We start from the raw sequence: 22,149 nt of genomic DNA, 5'->3' as shown, positions 1-22,149 counted from the left end.
TCAGGCTCATCACGGAGTCTCCTGTCCCCCAGCCTTGCTGGGGAGATCACCCACGTGGATTCTCAAACCACCCCTCGTGTGCCTTGTCCTCTGCCTCTCCCTCACGCTTCCTGCGAACGCCCACGGAGCCAGTCGAGTGATTCGTTACCTCCCTGCGCATCCCTGATGAGATGCTGATGGAAAGGCTGACAGCAGCTGGTGGGCAGTGCCCAGGCTCTATTTGCCCCTCAGCTCTGCCTTGTTTCATTCTTTCCCATCAGACTTGCGCCTGCCTGTTGTCCCCACTTTGCACTTATGCACTGTAGTCCCTCTGGAACAGAAATCAGATTTTTATTCTATTTGTAAAGCACAGAAAATGATGACTTTGATGCCATCTAGATCCTCCTAAAATCAGAGGTAGGGAAAGTGTGGTTATCTTGATTATTTTCCAGATACAGAAGTTATGTTCAAAGCAGGGTAAGTGACTTGATAGAGGTCTTGGGAAATCTGTGAACAGTGTTAGAACAGGGTCCCTTTCTCCTGGATCTCAAAGCAATATCTGAAGCACGAGTCCATCCTTCCCTTTCAAAAGGACTTACAACAACTCTGCTTCCCTAAAGTGCTGCGGAATTATGTAAAATAAATTGGCTTCCCTTCTAAATGGAAATGGTAAGATAGGTGTGAGAGAAGATACCTACAGGTTGGAAAGCTTAATCAGAAATGAACGCTGCTGAATGGGCCAGACACAGTCATTTTAGCCAGAATTGCATGGTGTGGCTGCAAAACAGCAATAAAAACAGCTCCTGTTTTGATGATCCCATGCAACCTGCTCTGCACATGTCACAGAAGTACTCAGGCACTGTGTCACCATGTTCCTGGGGGCTGCTGCAGTGACAGAAGTGGCCAGTTGCCCTAGAGCCCTGTCTGGTCCCAGCCTGTGACTTTGCATCCAGCCCCACAGGTAAAATGCCCTGTGGTGGCTGAGTGGCATTTCGTCTCCATGATACTCCTCTGTGAGGAAATACATGGAGGAAAGAACACATTCAGCATCAGGACAAAAGCTACAAAATAAGCAGAAAAGGAGGAAGTTTAAAAATTTATCAGAGCTCGAAGCGCTGTCGAGTTTCTCCTCCTCCCTCCCTATGTGGACACGAAGCCATCACCAAAGATTAAAACTGATCGACTGCCCAGGTCAGGGCAGAGAAGATGTGATAATAATGCAGTAATCGGCACAGAGTAAGAAAAATCGCAGTGTCCAGCATCTAGTGCAGTGAACAGGTACCACACATTCGTCATGTGCTGTGCTGGGACCAGGCAACCTGAATATAAGCTCTCAGCACAGGGCACTCAGAATAAAGGCTTTGACTCCCATGGATAGAATCATGGAATAGTTTGGGTTGGAAGGGACTTTTAAAGGTCATCCAGTGCCACCCCTGCCACGAGCAGGGACATCTTCACCAGCTCAGGGTGCTCAGAGCCCCGTCCAGCCTGGCCTGGGATGTCTCCAAGGATGGTTCATCCACCACCTCTCTGGCCAACCTGGGCCAGGCTCTCACCACCCTCGTACCATGCAAAGCCAAACCTGACCAGCTCTCAGAGCCAGGCGTTAGACTCTCCTAGAAGACAATTTACAGATCTCTCCCCCCGCTCCTCTGTAGCTGGTTCCTGTTCCCTTGCTATGAAAAGTTTGGTTGTCTTCTTTTTTCTGGCTGAATCTTTCCACGGCAGTTAGCTGCCATGGTGATAGAAGTTACAGAAATTAGTAAGAAGAAGAGTCATGATTAACAATTGACTGACAGTCCCATCTGACCTGAGACAGTAGCTGAAAGCTGCCTCCCACTTCAATCTGCTTGCCACAAAACAGCCAGGAACAAGCAGATTTGCTAGCCAAGGTGGTTTGGCTATTTGGCTACATTCCCACAGTGGCTGTCCTCAGCTGATTTGGTGCTCAGAGCATCAGTGAGGATGTGTCACCATTGCCCTCTTCTGGATCATCAACCAGGTCTGCTCCAAAGCTTGGGAGTTGTCACCGTCTGGTGTTGGCAGCACGTGGTGACTCCAAGGGGACTGTTTTGCAGGTGACCACTGGTACTTCATGCAGGTGCTTTGCACTATTTCATCCAAATATCTTCAAGTTCTTCTCCATTTCTCCTTCCAACATGGTGACTACACTGCAGGGCAGATTTACAGCAGATAGTGGATTCAAACGGATTGAGCAAGTAGACAAACTTGACTGTTAAATATCTGGCTAATTCAAGTTCTTTGTGAATGTGTACCACTGCTAGCTAGAAGTTTGGTGGTTCAAAACCTCCTGGGAACACGGGGATTTCAGGTTCAGATGAAAGCAGATGTGTGGTTAAGCTGAGGAAGTCCTTGCCACATGATACTGAAGAGGCTAAAAAATGTACATGAACTTAAGGGGAGTCTAGAAAAGTTTGTGGAAGATAAATCCACTGAAGGTTACTAATTACATAGAACTTCTAACCATTTATATAAGTTATATTTCCAAATGAAATACGTATTTATGGAACAAAAGTCTGGCTAGTCCTTCCTAGACACCCTCTTTGGGGCTATATATAAGATAAGGACACTGAGTCAGCCCTTTGCTGACCCAGAATAAGCACACTCCTGTTGTTATGAATATGGAAAAGCACACGGATCTAATCAGGGGTCAGGTCTTTGGCTTCTGCCTCAAGGTTTTATTCAGCTTGAGGCAGGTGAGGAGGCAGTAATTGCTTAGTGACACACTTGGGGCCTGGCCCACCATCAAGCTCTTGAGATCTGGTGGTTTTGTAATGCACAAAATTATGCAGAAACTGCACTGTTTTATATGGGGAAGAAAATTAGCTCAACTTAACGAAGCACATTACTTATGGACTGAGCAAGGCAATTTTTCACACTCAGCTGGGGAATATTTCTCCACTTGTCTGTTTGCTGGAATATGCACAATATGGTAACACAGAGCACCAAACCGAACCGACGCTGGAAATTATGGGCTGTTGTCAGCATCCAAAGTCTAAAAATATGCAGAAAACATGAAACTGGTGAGGAGTTTCAGCAGCTTAAACCCAGGTCCATAACGGACTTTGGAGTCAAGAGCAGGTTGGTGACAGCTGTTAATTCCCTCTAGCACAACCCAGTTTTCCTCTCATTTCTGCCTGTTTTTGTGACTGTTTGAATAATTTATCTCCCAAACATGGAGAAAAAATGGGAGGGGGCATCCCCCTTTCACCCAGCATGGGAGAAAGGAAATATGGGGGGGAATGGTGAGCCCCTGACAGCTGGGGAGAAGTAGAGAGGGTGATGGGTGAGAGAGGCAGGGGATACACAGAGTGTCTGGCACATGGAAGGAGAATGGTGGACCCTGGGTGAATGGGGACATAGTAGAACACATATAAACTCGAGCCAGGGATATAGGGGAAAAGATGGCACACAGACCTCTTGATGGAAGGGATGGATCAGAGGGATGTAGGGTGTCTCTGATAGTGATCAGTCAGTCCCAGCTTAAAGCCTTAACTCTGAACAGTGGGACAGAAGTGGCAAAGCCAGATCTGGGGTATCACAACATCATTTCCAATGTGTCACTGCGCTGTACTGCAGAGGTCTACAGAAGAACTTGTGAGACGGAGCTGTTCTCTGTCATTTGTCAAGGGTGATAAATGGGATACAGGACAAGTAGCACACAACACACATAAAAGATCCTCTTTAGGGTCTCGATGATGGAGTGCTTGGCAGATGGATCAGGGACTAAAAGTCAAGATTCCTGACTCCTGTTTAAACTCTAGCACGTGTGAATTTACATGGGACGAAAGATACACTCTGTTCCAGTTCCATGCTTTCCAGCAAGTGTACCAGTCATCGCCTGCCCCAGCGAAATATCATTCTTCATTCAGGTTGGGGAGCTCCTGGATAGCAGCAGCTGTGCTAGTGCAGAGCATTATCTCCTCAGCATCCTGCAAGAGCATCCCAGCAACATTTAACCTCCCTTCAAATCCAGCGGCAGGTCACAGCGGCTGGCGGGTCTCGCGTGTGTGTGACTGTGAGTCACCCAGTATTACTGATCTTCCTATTAATCTATTGTTGTAAATGACTCGGAGCTGCCTACAGACAATTCTTCAGAATACGGAACAATGGGGAACTTGCACATCTGAAGAAAGCCTCCTCTGCATGGCAACTTATTGCCATCGTAACCAGCATCAACAAGAGCAATTAAGACAATTTCAGAGCATCACCTCCTCCCTCTGGGGTCTTAATGAGAGCACGCTCAGAAGGGGGCTGGAGCAGAAGCAAGCGAGGGCTGGGAGTTAACTTGTGTGGGAAAAGAAGGGCAGGAGAGTTTTAGATTCAGACCATTGATTCCTCTCCACCCCATAGCGTAATGCAAAGGACCTGCAGGAGGAGAGATGCGACTGACTCTGTGGTAGATGGAAAGCGCTCAGAGAAGCAGAGCTTTTCTGCTGCGTAAGCCTCACACCAGGTCTCAGGACCCTACAGAAGTTTTTGCTGACATCCCCAGGTAACTAGAAGTAGGTAGAGTGGGTGAGTGCCACGGGCATCGCTCAGAAGTAGGACAGGGTTCAGAGCCATATGTTTCGGTAGAAAAAAGGGTTCGATTAGACTGATAACCTTTTAGAAGCAAGGTGTTAAGGAAGAAGCTCTTCTAAAGGTGATGATCATCCATCCCGGAAAGTAAAGACAAGCCTCAACACGGTGCTGTTGGATCAGTGTATGGGTTGTATGCGCATGCTCCTTAAAGTTTTGCTATATGCTAGTGACCTACGAGCATTCAGATGACTGAAAAGCTGTTTGTGGGTGGCTGTGCAGCGAGAAGGAGAATTCGGAAGCTCTGCTAGGAGGAAACTGCCAGAAGACAAGAGCTTATGTGTGAGAGGGGCTGACCCGTACAAATACTCCAGGGAAGGAAGGGACCCGGCTCCTGTCAGCTTGGTGAGCTTTGGCAATGGAGGTGAAATGGATGGGGTTATAGAGCAGAGCTTTTGTTGAGGTTTTCTTATGATCTAGTACTGCCGGAACTAAATGATTGTTAATTGACTCTTCTCAGATTTAAGGCAAAAGTCCGTAACCAGGTTCCAGCATTGTCACAGTGTATAAATAGCCCGGGTGGAAGCACAATAGCAGCTCAGTCAGGTTTTACCCAGTATGGCAAATGATGTATCACGGACTCAAGTATTTTGAGGCCAGACAGGACCACGCATCTGGTCTGATACCCTGTATAGAAAAAGCCATCGGATTTTATCCAGCTACCCTTGCACCAAGCTCACTAGTTTAATGTGTGCGAGCTGACAGCCACCTGTGCCTCAGGTGGATCACAAAACTCACTCTAGAGCCAAAATGGTTCTTTCCATTCTCTGCAGGGACAATCTTTTCCTTTCAGCATGAAATTTGCTATCACAGATTTGATTGTCTGCTTAAAAAAAAGGAAGAAAAGCAGCACATTAACTTGCAGAGAGAAGAGAGGAGCTAAATCTGAGACCTCTTATCTGAGTCTTCTTGATGCCTAAGTGCTGGATAATTAGAATTGCTGGCTGAGCCATGAACACTGTTTTGCTCAGATGTTGCTAACCTCATGTAGTCTTCTCCTTTCTGCTTTTCTGGCACAGCAGAACCTTGGTTCTAGGATCTCAGAAGACAGATAAAATCTGACCTTCAATGGAGAGAGATCATACAGAAACGTCCTATAAGCCAAAAGGAGATTAGTGCTTTACAAAATGAGAAAAAATGAGTCGAATGCTGTTCAGAAGCAAAGCATCACTCAGCCAAGACATATGGGCCAACTCTCCCTTAGCTGAGACTTTTGACAACCACAGTTCAAAACCTCCCAGCCAAAGGACTTGCCATAGTCAGCTGTGTCTTTAGGAGGGATGTGTGGGATGGTCAGGTCGTTAGTAGTTCAGGAAAGTGGGGGCTGTCTGCCGTGGTCCTCCTCATCTTGTGCTGCTTCTGCGTGCACCAGATTGGATGAGAGCTGGGGTCCACCTGCAAGAACTTGTATGAGTGTATGAAGAGGAATAACCATTAGCAGTTGCTATTAGTCAAAACAAGACAGCTCTCCCCACGGGTATTTTGTTTAGCTACTGCCTGGAGAGGAACTAGTGAGGACTCAGCAATTCTGAACATCAGCTTACATATTTAGGAACCTTCTAAAGAACAGCAAAAAGGCCATTTGACAGAGAAATATGGGGAGAGGCGAACAGCTGAAGCTGTTCTCTACCACTGACTCACCAAGGGACATGGAACAAGTCACCTTATTTTCCATGATTCAAATATTCCCTTGTAAAATGAGGCCAACGGAGAAGCAGATACAGCATTTTCTGTAGCCCTGTTTGTACCTGCTGATGCATGTGTCTGGACGGGCTGGGTTGCACAGGAGGTTTGGGTTCAGAAGAAAGGCCTGTAGAGACACATCAGTGTTTGTTACCCAGAGCTGTATCACGTTCTGACATCTGGAAGGGTGGAGCAGAATCATTACTGTTAGGATGATGACCACTGTTTCTCTTATTAAGAAGAAATTAAAAATAGGAAGTGGTTATAATTATCATTTTGGACACCATTCCAATGGCGTCATTCTCAACACGCTGTCAGGATTATAATGTAACAGCAAAGTGAATGTCATCCTATAATTGCTTTTTTTCACTGCGGCACAAGTGCGAGCCAGTAAGATCCCCGCTATCTCTCTACCCGACATCCAGCCGTGCATTTCCCGATACGGCCATCTCCCTCTTTCTGAGACCCATTGTAACATTCACAAAGGCAGCCAAGTGGTATTGTTAACATCCAAATGATGGAAGGGGACACAGGAAAAACAAAAACAAACAAAAAACCCCAGCATCTCTAGACATGCAAGCAATCAGCTTGCGCCATTCCAGAAGGGGAGAGAAGAATTTCCCAGACAAAGATTTATCACCGTCCCCATCACCTGCTCTAAGGCAAAGTGCTGTTGTCCCATTCTAAGCTCACTGGTTTTGCTCGCTGCTCCACGCAAGGAAGCGAGAACCCATTTTTGGAAACTGCTAACCTTTTCCTGCATGGAAAACCAAACGAACGCACTTTGTTTGGGAAAGGCTTCTGCTGGGATTCATGATAAGCCATGGTCAACGTGACAGACCTTGTTGTTGACTTGGTGCCAAATCTTGAGGTCCTTGCCTGAAGGATCAGAAGGATTTGACCCCAGGACTGTTATTAGCCTTGACATCACCAGCTCCTGACATGGGATAGTTTTTCCAGTGAACTTGCTTGAGAATGTTTTAGAAATGTCAAGTGGCCGAGCCACGAGGACACAAGAACGAGAAGGTGTCAAATTCGCCCAATTGAAGGGGAGAATTCCTGTCCTCCCCCTTGCTCTCGCTGGCGATAGCAGCGCTGCTGACAACGTACGTCAGGGTGACACGGCGGTATCAGACCTCCTCTCAGCCCAGGCATCCTTTGTCAGCACAGCCCACGTGTGATGTCCCTGTAAGCGAGCACCACGGGGTCCCGACATGGGCTCAGTGACCCACAAGATCACCTTTTCCCCACTAATTATATTGTGGTGGATGGAGCAAGACTTCTGTGTTTGAACTCAAGTGGAGGAAAGGCTGTGTGATAGTTAAAACAACCCCTCTCACCACGGTTTAAACCAAACTTCCCAACAACCTTTTCCATTCTCCATCTTCTTCATTGTGTTTAGTGTTGCCAACTTCCCTTGGGTACATCCACAGCCTGAATCATACACTAAATCTTACTCAAGGATTCAAGCCACCATTCTGGCTGTTGACACTAGTCAACGTCTAACAGGATCTACCATTCATGCCTCCAAAAGACTTATACCTTCAAGATGCCATCATCGAGTGATACTCACATTGTTTCATGCAGCTAAAATCAGTCCCACTAACAAAAATGATAATGGGTCAGAATCCATATCGATCAAATATACACCCATCTACCTTGCCATCTCTCCACAATTTCCTTAATCCTTGAGAGCACCACTTGTTAGTGTGCTGCAGGAACTCATCCAAAATGCTTTAAGATCCCTAAATTAATCATGGAAGATTCACCTTCCTTTCCATCAGGGAAAATAAAAGCATGAAATTCAAGGGGAGGGCTGCAATCTATTCGGCTGATTGGCTGGAGGATGCTTTCTAACCCACACGTCCTGCTCAGTAACATTTCCAAATATTTTTGAGCAAGCTGAAAACAATTGTGTTGGAGGGGCAGAGAGGTCCTGCTAATACCCTATCGGTTTCACATTCTTAGGAGAGTTCCCAGCCCACCAATCTACCGTCCTATATCAGGCAATGAGCCTTCAGCTGGAAACTTTACCCTGGCTCTACCTATTGTCCAATGTTTTCCTTCCTGCCAGATGATTGGAATCACACCAGTTGTTAATTTTACACCTGCTGTTTGTGAGAATATCCCTGGGTGACCTTTCCAACAGCAGCGAGCACGGGGGATTTCTTGGTGGCGAGATGCACATACATGCACATGGGACCAGACAGAAAGGGAACAGGAAGGGGCCTCCTGATGAATGATGAGGGATTAAAATAGCTCTTGCTGGGGCCATAATGGGATATTGGACAGCAGGAATGATGAAGCGGATGTTTGAAACAGAGTGAAGTGTCGATCTAAGCATGGAGGGCAAAATAGTGTTATCAGATCCCTTCCTCTTTCCAGCTCTTTCCTTGTGCCCAGTTGGCTGAGAAATGCCACCCCCAGAGCTTCTCACAACACAAGAATGTCTCCCCGAGATGCTGAAGCCAAGGTCTGGAAAGTCTGAAAACTTTTTCATTTGAGAATCCGGAAGGAATATCTGCTTACAGCCCCGTTCTTCTCTTCCTTACCTTGGTGTAACTGACCTCAATGCCATCTCTGGAGGGTATTAATCACCCCAAGAGGGATGTGTCAGTACAGCCTGAATAGGAGAAGCCATTGGCTTCGCAGTCCTAAATTCTAGCTGGTCTGAGGAAGTCACAGGTGCTCAGATATCACTGTGACCAGCTTTAATACTCAGATTAGGTTAAACAGATCTAGCCCACATTAGAACTGCTGCATTAAGAGCACTCTGGTTATTAAAAATTATTTATGGGACCAGAGATGGATCAGAGGAGAAAGTGGCCGTGGGCTGTAGCCAGGTCACCTCGACATTTCCTGCAGCAAGGTGGTACTCGGCTGTGGAAAGTGGAGCTAGTACATATGTAGGAGCAGGAGGTGGCACATTTTGCTCTGAGTGAATACTGAATATTGGATAAATATCTCAACACAGTGGTGGATGTCTGCTGAGCGGCAGCAGATGTTCGGGGACAGGCAAGCCTGACCCTTGCAGAGAAGAAATCACTAATGTGGGTATCAACAGGATTCTGCGTGTACGCTGCTCAGACACGGGCTCCATCCTTCCCGGCACAACAGTGATCATGTGCCAAGAAATCCCTCTCCCAGCGATCTCAACTCGGAATAACACACCCTTTCACTGGAGAATGGCTCTGGCTCAAGAACCGATTCTGTTCAGAGATGATGGGGCAAATCCCACTGTTTGCACAGCTCCTCTGCCTTCTAACCTGGCCAAGCACAACTCAAATGGAAAAAGCCCTTTCAGGTCTGAAGCCCAGGTCCAAACCAAGCTGGAAGAGCATGGGGCAGCAGCCCCCAACTCTTGTACCTTGTCATGACAGGATAAGAGGACCCCATCCTGTTCTAGATACCATCTTGCAAGTGAAGCTCTCACCACATCTAAGCCAATGATCAGCCCCACTGTATCTTGTGCAAAACAGGAACCCTGAGAGGTGGCCGCCTCCCAAACTGAAGAACAACATTCTGACAATCTAAACTCCTGCTGTAGTTTTAACACCAGAAGACATGGCTCACATCTTCTCATCGAGCGTGGAAGACAAGAGCATTTCTGCAGAAAGCCCGTCTGCAAGCACCGGGTGAATAATCTCAACAGGCATGTGACAAGCCTCTCAGAAGAAAGGATGTCCCTGACTAATCGTTTTGCTATGGTGTTCTTGTGATTCCTTCTTCTGCGACTTTCAGGCCAGCAAGCCACCACTTTCTAAATACTCTTGGCCGGGAACTCACTCAAATTCACGGACAGCTGCAAATAGGATGATGCAGCGTGGGCAGCATCGGAAGTGGTCTCTGTGTCACGTATCTCCTAACCCCTGGAAACCAGGAGAACAATAGTTGTTATCCCAAAATAACAATCCCTCAGCTAAGTGAAACCCATCTTTGAAGAATCAGAGATGGCAGAAGAGCTTCTCTCTGCAGCCTCACAGATGTGCTAGCAGCCATCTGCATCTCTGGATTCAATCCTGTCTTTGGCCAACTCAGTTTGGGAAAGGTTTTGTTTTCCTTGGGCTGTTTTTATTTACAGCCGCTTGACCGAGGCAGAGAGTTCAGCGGCAGCTGAATGCAACCCAGGCTCTCCCAAGTGCAAGTTCTCCGGCGAAACATCTGGTTACAAGGCAAGGTCAAGCGGGCCTGAAATGGGAGAGGGCCACAGGCTCCCTCCACAGAGATGCAGCCAGCTGGGAAAAGAACAGGCTTTTCTGGGCATGTTTGAGCATTTGGCTGGGAAAATGAAAAAGAGAGAAAGAAACAGATACTGCAGAAAAAGCCAGGGAACAAGAAGCTGGTTCAAGACCACCCTAGTTGCCACATGAATTGCTGAGTCTTATTTAGGAGGAATTCTAGTTATTCCCAAATAGACAGAAGGTCTCTTCAAGTCCCTCATTTATACATATTCACCAGTGGGTATATATGAATTTCCCTATTCCCCACTATCCTGGAATTACCCCGGACACATATCTCAGGCAGGAGACCTTCTTCCCACTCTGTTCTTTCTATTATTTACCTCTCACAACTGTACTAGAGCTGGAAGGATAAAGAGAGACCTGATCTGCAACCTTCATCTCATCAGCTCCTTAGGACAAGGACCACCCGGTTGCTGGTGCCCAAGTCAATGTCTGGTTGCAATAACAACACAAACAACAACGTTGTTCTTGAACAGTGAGAGAGCTGCTGAGAACCAAAGAAACCATTCAGGAAGCCTGAAGAACGAATCTTTCTGCGCAGTCCCAGCAGCAATCGAACATTTAGGATTTCCTTATTTTTTTTAAAAAAAGCCTCATTCCTCTGAACAAGAATCAGAAAAACCCTCTTGTGAAGCCAATGACCAACCATGCACACAGAAAAACCTAAGAGAGAAAGCTTAACCTGGAGACACAGTGGGAACTGCTTGGCAAACTGGGATTGATTCATGGACCACCGAAAAAACAGTAGAAAATACTAAATTACGGTGTTCCTACAGCATAAGATGACCTGCCATAATAACAGTAATCCTTAGAACACTATTTTCAGTGAGAAAAAAGTGAAGAATAATTGTCTGAGCATGGGACCAAGCACTGTTTCTGAGCTCTGATGCTTCCTCCTTTAGGGACCTTCACTAAATCTCTCAACCTTTTTGTGCTTGAGCATCCTTCTCTAAAAGGATAAGGACCACAGCAGTCCCTCACCTACTCCACCGGGTAATGAATGATTCAGATAATTCTCATCGACCTCTTCAAGTCCTATACACGATATCCAATGTGTCATGCAGCAGTTCCCATCAGCCAAAAAGCTATCGGCTCCTAATGGGACTGAGTTTCAAGGGGGACGGGCAGGGCAGAGCCTGTGGCAGGACCTCTGAAACCTTCTCCTCTGGTATCTCTGTCCAAGCTGGGGCTGGTTTGCAGAAGGATCCACTTTCCTGCGGAGGGAAGCAGGAGGGACTGGGGACAGCGTGTGCTGAGTGTGTGGCTGCCACCGCACCCGGTCATGCTGGAATCCGGATGTCAGGGGCAAAAGCATCTTTTGAGGCACAAGCACATCAGCTGCTGCCTTCATGCACCAGAAATAAAGGACTCCAAATCCGAACCTGGAAGCCAACCAAAATACCAGAAGACCCATCCTGGTTCTCATGTGCATAATCTGATGCCTAATTTGCACGCAATGCTTGTGTATCTTAATCCCAGCTTTCCAGAGGATGCTGTCCTATCGCTGATCCCAGCAGCAGATGGACTACATCTGCCCAAATGAAAACCACCATTTCACCCTACTCAGATTTTTTCCCACCAAACTGCTGGATGCAGCTGTTACCCAGCCCCTGCCTTATGCAGCCTTTGGTCTGAATGCAGAGATTTTCTTTCCCAAGCTCGTTACCATTTCAGTCGCCCTTCAAGGCTGCCTGGACACAAGCAAGATCTGATATGGAATCACTGTGCTCCAACAAACACAACTCAAACTTCTGAACGCATAGTACTGGCTAGAGTTTGTCTGGCTTGGAATACAGACCCTGTGCAAAAACTCTCGGTAATTCATAACAGTCTGTTATATCCCCATGCACAGAATCATAGAATCATTTTGGTTAGAAGAGACCCTTAAGATCATTGTGTCCAACCATAACCTAAATCTAGCACTAAACCATGTCCCTGAGAGCTTTATCTATATGTTTGTCCAACCCTCCAGGGATGGTGACTCCACCACTGCCCTGGGCAGCCTGTTCCAATGCCCCACAGCCCTTTGGGGAAGAAATTGTTCCCCAGATCCAACCTCAACCTCCCCTGGTGCAACTTGAGGCCGTTTCCTCTGCTCCTGGCGCTTGTTCCTGGGGAGCAGAGCCCGACCCCCCCTGGCTCCAAGCTCCTTTCAGGCAGTTCAGAGATCAGAAGGTCTCCCCTCAGCTCCTGTTCTCCAGCTGAACCCCCAGGTCCCTCAGCCGCTCCCATCACACTTGTGCTCCAGCCCCTCACCAGCTCCGTTCCCTTCTCTCAACTCGCTCCAGCACCTCAAGGTCTTTCTTGTCGTGAGGGACCCAAAACTGACCCCAGGATTCAAGGTTTGGCCTCAGCAGTGCCCAGGACAGGGTGACGGTCACTGCCCTGGTCCTGCTGGCCACACTGATGCTGATCCATTTCCACAGGCTGGGATCGCACTGCTGGATTGTCACCCCTTAGATTGCACTGAGCAAAATCCCGAACCATGGAAACCAGCCTTAAAACTTGTTCCCTTTCTCGTTATTCACAGCAGGGATAAGTGAGGCCTCATCTATAATCACCTAAAAACATCACATGATTCATGCTCTCGCAGTTCAACAGCTGAGCACGCTGCAGGATACACAGCAACATACATTGGTGATGCACCATTACACACTTTCCCATTGCAAGCCCTGTTGAAATGCTGCCATCAAATTATTTCAACTGATCAAAGTAGGAAAAAAAATAGAATATTAAAGCCCCAGATAACAAATTAATAAGAATAAAAGCATGTAGGTGAGAATTAAGAAGGCATTAACATTCTGATGGCATCTGCTGCCTAAATTAAACTACAGGGGAAAAAAATGAGTTCAGCTGACGCTCAGGATCAGGACAAATAGTTCTCAAATGGAAATTACAGTTTTGAAAATTATGCACCAAAAAAGGATCCAATTTAGGACATTTCTGATTTGTGAAGTTCTTTCTCCAGGTGGGGATCACAGGCTTGACTGGAGGGCTGGCAACACGACTGGCGCGATGCTGGAGCTGCTCGGTTCCTGCATCCCGCAGCAGGACCCAACTGGCCCATTGCCCAGCTGGGCCAGCATCTTGTCACCTCTCTGGTCCCTCCGGGACTCTGTCCCCTTTTGGAATTGGACCGTATGGACACGGTGTGCTGTGTGTTTCATTCATGCAGACACAGACATGGAAAAGGAGGAGGAATTAGGCCTGGATTTTCAAAGGTGCTCAGTGTTAAATTATGTGGATAACCGCATCCGTAATGTACAGGAGCAGTTACTGTGACAACTAATAGTGAGCATCAGAAGTAGCCAGTTGAGCATGTAATGACCTGAGTTATATGCACCATCATGTCTCCTCGACACACCAAATTAGGTGCGCGTACACATTTTGCATGCCCTAAAGCTCTTTTGCCTCAGCAAAGAGCCTAAATTGCACAGCACAAGCCCGACCTCCGCAGCCCAGCGCCGCACAGACAGTTCATGCGACGCAAAGAGCTGGCACCAGCTCCACGGCCCAGGTTGGAATGGATCCTCAGACAGCTAATTAATTTTTACCGCTCCTTTGTGAACTGTAAATTACCCTTCATTTCCTAGATTTCTGTCCCATTTTTCGCCTGCCTTTCTCTAGTGAAGCAGCAAAAAGGGAAAAGCGCCAGTGATGGGCTCTCATTGTGATAAAAACAGCCACGACTCGCTCGCACTTTGAGCGATGCTCTGCTTCTGACCAGAATACAAAGGCAATTGGGTTTCAAGAAACTGTCCAAAGATAATGAGTTTTCCTGGAGATGGGAGGATACGAGGAATATTTTTCAAAAAAGAAGGGCAGGGGGAGTGTCTGGTTTTGTAGGACAAACAGCACCAAGTTCCTCTCTTGCAGAGGGTTAAACCCAAGATAACTAATTTTCACTTAGGGACCGAGTTCATCAGTATTGCCTGCACAAGAGCAGAGGGAAACTGCTTACAATGCTGAACCGCTAACAGCCTCCCCGTCTCAATCAGACAGCAAAGAAGAGCCTCTCTCCGAGAAAAAGTGACCTTCAGACCACACACACACCCGGAGCCTTTGGAGAGCCCCTGAGCAAACGGTGCCGGAACAAAGATGGGCGGATGGACTCTGTTCAAGACTAAAACTGCTGATTCTGTTGAATCCAGATAGCAACACCCTGCCAAGGAAAGACCTACTAGTATAGGATGTAGCAAGCAACAAGGATGAGAGGAAACAGCCTTGGATATTGGGAACAATTTCTGCATTAAAGGGCTGTCGGGCATTGGAACAGGCTGCCCAGGGCAGTGGTGGAGTCACCATCCCTGAAGGGCTGAACAGACATATAGATAAAGCTCTCAGGGACATGGTTTAGTGCTAGATTTAGGTTATGGTTGGACACAATGATCTCAAGGGTCTCTTCTAACCAAAATGATTCTATGATTCTGTGCATGGGGATATAACAGACTGTTACGAATCAACCCCCCTGGAGGGGTTGAACAGATGAGGTTCTCAGGGACATGGGGCAGTGCCAGGGGTGGGTTATGGTTGGACTCGACGATCTTGAGGGTCTTTTCCAACCAAAATGATTCTAGGGTTGTATGATTCTATATACAAACCTACCAAGACATGGTTCAAGTGTATGTTCTATGCTGCTGCCACTGTCATCCAAACCTGTTACCTTCAGCCACACACCTGCTGGAGGCAGAAGTAGCTGCAGGGAAGTGATCATAACACACCCGAGATAAACTTTGCATGGGCTCTGCTGAAATTCAGGACAGCTTCAGCATGGTGAGAATCACTTCACCCTTGTTTCAGGACACAAGTATTTGCGTTAAATCTGAGGATAAGGTATTACCGGAATTTTCATGTGGTTGCATCTACCCAATGCCCCTTGAAAAGCCACAGCCACAAGAACATATGGAAGATCTCCAGGTCCATGCTGTTGGGATGCTGCAGGAATGAGAACACAGCATTGCTGGGGTGCCTTTACGGGGCCTTCAGCATATTATAGCCTTACATTGCAAAACATCGCATTCCTCAGCTCTGACGGACCCTCTTTTATCTCAGCTGCAGAGTCCTGAGTTGAAATCTCTGCCAGATGACTGTGCACAGCGAGTTAACGGCCACAAAACCCGAGCTGCTCTTACCCATCGCATCAATGACGTTACCACATTCAGCCCATATTTACTACAGCTACAAACTGATTCAGAGAAACCCGGAGTACAGGATTAATCATTTCTCTTGGGATGTTGGAAATGGATACCAGAACGGACTTCCAAATTAGGCATCTAAAAGTCCTGCATCTCCCAGGAGAGCCCCATTACATCTCCCGCTCGTTCTAATGGAATCTATAGTATGTGAGCACGGCTTTGCATCCCACAAGCCCTCCCTGCGTAATTAGCCCCAGCTCAAATTGCTGCTTTCTGTAATGGCTGGAGAACCGCTTTCTTCAGGCTACTGAGACGTGAAGAGGAAATGTTTATTGCAAAATGCAAGTCAACCACCGGCAGTGGGTCTGGGCCGTGGTGGAGGGATACAGAAATGGCTTCTTCTTTTTTTTTTTTCTTTCTTTTTTTTTTTTTCTCAGAAATAGAACTCACTAAAAATAGCAGTTCCTCAGGAACAAGACTGCCTGAAAATAGCTGTTTCTCAGGAGCAGGGCTGGCTGCTTCTGAAAGAAGTAGCTATTAATGTATAATTGTCCCTGAGGCTGGTTTCTGAGAAAATGCTGTACATACAGAGGGCTGTACAGAGATACGTTCAAAGGCAGGAAAAACAGGCACCCCTCTCTTGTCAGAGGTCCCGTAAACTCCAAGTGTGTTTGGTTCTCTAATCTTACACACACTTGGATCCATCACAGCACTGGGAGGTATTTTCCTCTGTATTGGTTAGAGCAGCACTCTGGGATGCTCTTATTATCTAGACCAGTAAATCACAGAATCATTCGGGTTAGAAGAGACCCTTAAGATCGAGTCCAACCATAAAAATGACAAAGCCTCCATCAGCTCCAGCCAAACCTACACGGATTATCCTCCCAGGACTGGGAGAGCTTTACAAGCAAGAGGCAGCTTTGAAACTCCAGCACTCTCCTTGCACAGAAGGTCCAAAAACTTTGTTGAATTGCAGGTTGTGCAATCTACTTCCAATTTCCTGCTCTACTCAGCACTTAGAGTTTTCTCACGCAGATGCTACAGGGCAATAAATCTTCTGAAGAATGGCCCTACATTTCTCCCACTGTGGTGTTGCTTTATAATGAGGAAAGACAAATTGCTTGGGAGATGGGTTGATTGGTTGGTTATTCCCTAAAATGTCTCACTCATCCTTCTCATCTCACCATGGGTTCAACAGCTCATTTCTTCTGCCTTCTTTTTCCTTCCCAGCACAGCCAGGCAATATCTGCAGAGGCCGTTCTCCTCCTCTTCTTCTCCCCTTTAAAGAAAACTCCAGCTGACCAAAAGAAGCAGAGATTATAAAAACTCCAAAAGAGGCCAATTTTGCAAAGCAGCCACTTTAAGGAAATGGTCGCGCAGACGAAGTACCAGGGGCTCCAACCATTCAGTCTCTGCAGAGAGCATCCTTGGATCCCAAGGGCTGGGTTGTGTCACCATGGGATGGAAATCTCTCAGCTGCTTCTTCCAGGCTCTGCTTTAGTGCTTCTTCAAGTCATATCTCTCCTCTGTTCGTTGGTGATTTAGAACTTCAGCATTCCGCTAACAGAAGCAGCCTTCTGGAGGAAGCGCATGGCTCAATTCTAGCCACCGTGCAGCCCAAGGCAGTTCTTTTAGCTCAAGAAATAGCTCTCTTTTCTTCTTCCTTGACCGAATCTCAGCAGAAGAAACAGCGCTCTGCTTGCAATTACAGCAGGCTGCAATTTTCATTACGGAAACTACCTTTAGTTCTGCGAGTAGGCTTACATCATGGTGCGTAACACAGACAGACAGACCCAGACTTCATTTTAACCTCGTTTCCTCAGGAGGGAGGGCCAGAGAAGCTGCAGCCAGGCTGATTTCAGACACCCACAGCTGCAGGAAACTTGTAAAACACATAATATATGGTGCCAGAACTCTGGTGCCTGACGTGGCCAGGCAAACCAGAGCAGGTGTACACACCCCTGCCAGGCAGCTGGGACATCCAGCCACACCGCTAACTCACCCTTCCCTTCCCTTCCCTATTGCAAAGCGGTATTGTCAGATAATCTAGACCACACACATAAAGGGAAAGATTTATAGAAGACTGATACATACATACACTCCTTGCCTTTTTATTTTGGTAAAAGTTTTGAAAAACGCCTTGGGACCCTCAAAACAAATAGCCCTTGAAAGACAAAGTGCTTGGCAACAGTTCCGTTTGATAGCAGCAGGGTGAGGATTTTTTTGCAGCTCAGATCGGTTTGATTAAACAAGCATTTTGTTGCAGCCGTCACGCGGTGCTCATTAAAAAGTACTCTACATTTGTGTAGCATTCATCATCCAAGAATCTCATCATGTTTTACGAAATGTAATTAATTAAACTCAACAACTCCCCTCGGAGAGGAATAAGGAAAATGGAGAGTTGCCTTAATCCATCACCGAAATGCAGCAGACACTGGGTTCGAGGGGAGCAGCTGCTCAGCAACACACGGCAGCGCTGGGACAAGAAAGGAAGATCTCCAGGCAAAGTCACCCAGGGAATGCACTACACACCTTGTGTTTGCTTGAATTCTGCACTTCCACTATAGGTTAAATCCTAATTTTTGCAGAAAAGAGGATGATTTTTCTCCCCTGCCTCACACCCCTGGTTTATATCTGATAAACCCAGCAGCACAGCGTGTCTTGTCTCCGCAAGAAATATTCCATTTCCTGAATCCCCAGCACTGTTAAAGACCAGGGGCAGCCACGACCCTGATGAGAACCAAGGGAAGCAGAAGATATAAAGCGACACAGCCACAAAATTGCATCTCACAGCACCGGAATGCTGTGCAAGCTGGTGCTTAAAGTGGAGGGAGGGTAAAGTCCCCTTAATCCCTCGCGTACTTCCCTCTCCCCTCCCCATCAGTAAATCCACACCTGTTAAAGGTCACCCTGAAATAAAATATATTTATACTTCCTGCTGCAGCTTGGCTGCCCCGTCCCTGTCCCTGCGGTCCCCCCGGTTCACGCTGCGGGGCAGGACAGGGATGAGCGAAGGGGGAGCCCATGGGAGCTGCTCGAACGTCAGAGGCGCGGGGCTGAAATCTCACCCGACTCTTCGCTGATCTTTAGAGGGAAATGTCTTTCTCACCCTGGCTTTAAGCTCTTTTCTTGCCAAGCATATAGGATACCATGGCCGCTGGGCAAGCCTGATTAGACGGAGCTGTTATCCCACTTTCGCTACCTTGCAGAAAGCTTGAATTTGATCTGGTGCAAAGTTGGGGAGGGGGTGCAAAGCATCGCTCGTTTGTGAGTGAAGTATGACAATAAAAAGTCAGTTGCGTGCTGGGGGAGAATGATGTGAATAAACATATATGCACGGAGAAACACGGGGAAAAAGGAGAACAGATGGAGGAGCAGGTATTTTACCAAATACCTGCTAACTAACTAATCAAACATAGCCCTGAATCCTGCGATGGTGATCTACTGACTGGAGCAAGAGGTACAATCTGAATCCTTGGGTGTGCGATTCCCAAACTGGAAAGCCTGGGTTATATACGTAGGGAGAGACAAAGTGCTGGTGGGGGCTGAGCTGTGGCTCCCGCATCGCAGCCCCACAAACCTCCTGAGTACTTTGGGTCTTCTAAGAAGATACCGCGCTCACCCACAGGTGAAAAAAATGAGGTCCAAACGAAAGAGTAGTTAGTGCTTCTTGGCTCCTGAGCACTTCCCTCAGTCTGATGAAAGGAGGTTGGAGCATGGAGGAGGTTGGTCTCTGCTCCCAAGGAACAAGTGACAGGATGAGAGGAAACGGCCTCAAGTTGCGCCAGGGGAGGCTGAGGTTGGATCTTGGAACAATTTCTTCCCCAAAGGGCTGTGGGGCATTGGAACAGGCTGCCCAGGGCAGTGCTGGAGTCACCATCCCTGGAGGGTTGGACAGACGGACATGAGGTTCTCAGGGACATGGGGCAGTGCCGGGGGTGGGGGAACGGTTGGACTCTGTGATCTTGAGGGTCTTTTCCAACCAAAATGATTCGGTGATTCTGTGTTTTGTCAGTATCACAGGTTAAGTGACCTGCAGAAAGCAACAGCAACGGGCTGTGCAAGTGATAACGTCCCAAACGGACACACTGATAAGATGGGATCCACCACACCGATCTTCCCCGGCTTGGGAATGCAGATCTGCTTCCACAGCTGGAAAACATGTTCAAGTCTGCCCGTCTGGACTGATACCACCATGGCTTTCCCAGTGGGTACGTGTCTTTTAGTATGAAGAAACTGGTTTTTGCTGGTCCTTGGTTTTATTTTCTGTTTGTCCAAGGGAAGCAGGCAGGCCCAGGTACAGCTGTTGCTGCAGCACGTTTATCTTAGAGAAAATTCCTGCTTTGGTTTTGCAAGTGTTTTAAATTAACGTAAATTATTTTACTGCACTTTACTACTGATAGGGTGTAATTATCTCCCCACAGGTATATATTTAGCTAACCAGCAGGCTGATCAAAAACCTACAAAATAAGGTACTTTTGCAACTGACACCAGGTACAAGGAAAGGCCAAGCAGGATGGGACCAGGAGGGAGGAATTCCCCCTCCCCCGTCCTAAACACGGGGCTCAAATTTCTCTGCTTGAAAAGATAATCATAACATTACCTTACGCATTTTATCAGAGCAGCACGAAAATGCACCGATACTCAAGTGCTGTGGAGGAGAGCAGAACTGTGTACATGCTAAACCACTAATCATTGGTAAGCGATCTCCTTTGTAAAGTGTTTTGAGGTTGACTAAGGAAAACGGCTGTGCAATAACACAGAGCGAGCAATCTGCTTACAATCAGAGGTTAATTCTCTCGACTGCTTTTGCTGGGTCCATCCCCAGGTATTATTATCATCTCTGCAAGGCACTTCAGCGTTTTCCTGAGGAAGTCTGGTCGTGGAAGAGATTCCAAACTCCACTCCCCTTTCTCATCCGATTCAGCTCGGGAGTCTGGTTTCCACTTATGAGCACATTTTTTGGATGAATGAGGTTGAGACCTACACGGGGCAGCTGCACTGCTCTCAGCACATCCAGCTGCCAACACAAGCAAAAAATCACAGATTGGATCCAGCTACCTGGGACCATAACTTTTCTCCCAAATTACCGGTTGATAAAATATCCACCTCTCCATTGAACTTCTGGAAGTGCTGGTAGCTCGTGATTTCTTTCTCCGCGATGTCTGTGGCCGCTCAACCTGTGCTGGTGGGAAAACATCAGATTGAAATAAGTGTTTAGGAGCCAAGAAGCATCTTACGCCAAGCCACACGTTTCAGAACCTTATCTGTCCACTTGGGCAGGTTTGAGCCTTTATTAAAAGCAGTGGGTGCTTTGTCATGATCAGTTAGGTAAATCCTCATCTCTTGACCTTCTTGAAGGCCGCTCTGTGCTGCTTTACACACCGACGGATGTCGTGTCTGCACGTCACCGTAGTGTCACCCACCCCAGGCCTCGGGGAGACCCCAAGTCTTCAAAGGGTGGCACAGAGAATGACAAAATGAGCCCAGCCTCTAAGATGCTACAGTCGGAGGGAGGTTGTGTGATGCTTTTTCCTTCTTTTCAGCACCTTCAATGAAGAGTGTTATTTAACTTTTCAGTCCATAACAAAACCTTCAGACCAAAAGCTGCAATGTTACGTGTTACAGCCGCTACCGGAAAAAGGAAACTTCTATCTATCAACATCTCTTGCAAAATACTCGGGGTGTTCTGAATGACGCACTCCCTATTATTTCCATGCCATTACTTATAAACTTCACAGCATTTTCTATAGGAGGCTTCAGTAAGATGAAAACCTCAGGGCAACACTCCATTAGGCTTTTATTTTTATAGGTTGGGTTAAACCTTCTTGAAACTGGTAGGTTTAACTGCATTCTTTTATTTAGAGTAGCTGAAGGAGATATTAAATGTATTTCCACCCACAATGCAAAATTGCTCAAGTACCTGAAGGCTCTGGGAGGACAGTTTTGGGCAGGATATGAAAAGAAGGTTACGTGTGCATGGACAATACAGTTCAGGTGGAAGAGGAGACAGAAAGACAGAGGATGGAAACAGGCGGGGAACGGAAACTTCAAACAGCCTGAACAATCGTTGATAGAAAACCTGGACTGAACACAAGAAACAGGGATTTGGGGTCACGCTGCTGCCTGGAGCGGGTCTGCAGCAAGGAAAAGCGGCATCCAACCGCACGATGGCTGCTGCGCTCGGGAAGGACGGGCGGTGAGCACACTTGGAAGCGAACAGAAACACACCAGAAACACCTTTCTTCATCATTTCTCCTCCAGCCCAGCAAGACCCTGAATTTTGGCCAGCAGCACAAGGCAGGGGGAGGAAATGTGTCCTGCAAAACCTCCAGCACATCGGGACCGTTCAACTCATCCTGCTGGGTTCAGGATTAAGATGGCACCAAAACAACAGAACTGTTCTTCTCTCACACTACCAGGCCAAGGTTTAGGTTGCTGCTGTCCCTATTGCAATGGAAATTTATCCTTTTTATGCCCTCTCATTCCTACCTTAACAAATTAAATCT

This window comes from Streptopelia decaocto (genome assembly GCF_964273445.1).
Source record: "Streptopelia decaocto genome assembly, chromosome: 13".
Taxonomy (NCBI): domain Eukaryota; kingdom Metazoa; phylum Chordata; class Aves; order Columbiformes; family Columbidae; genus Streptopelia; species Streptopelia decaocto.
Note: the sequence above shows the minus strand (reverse complement) of the source record.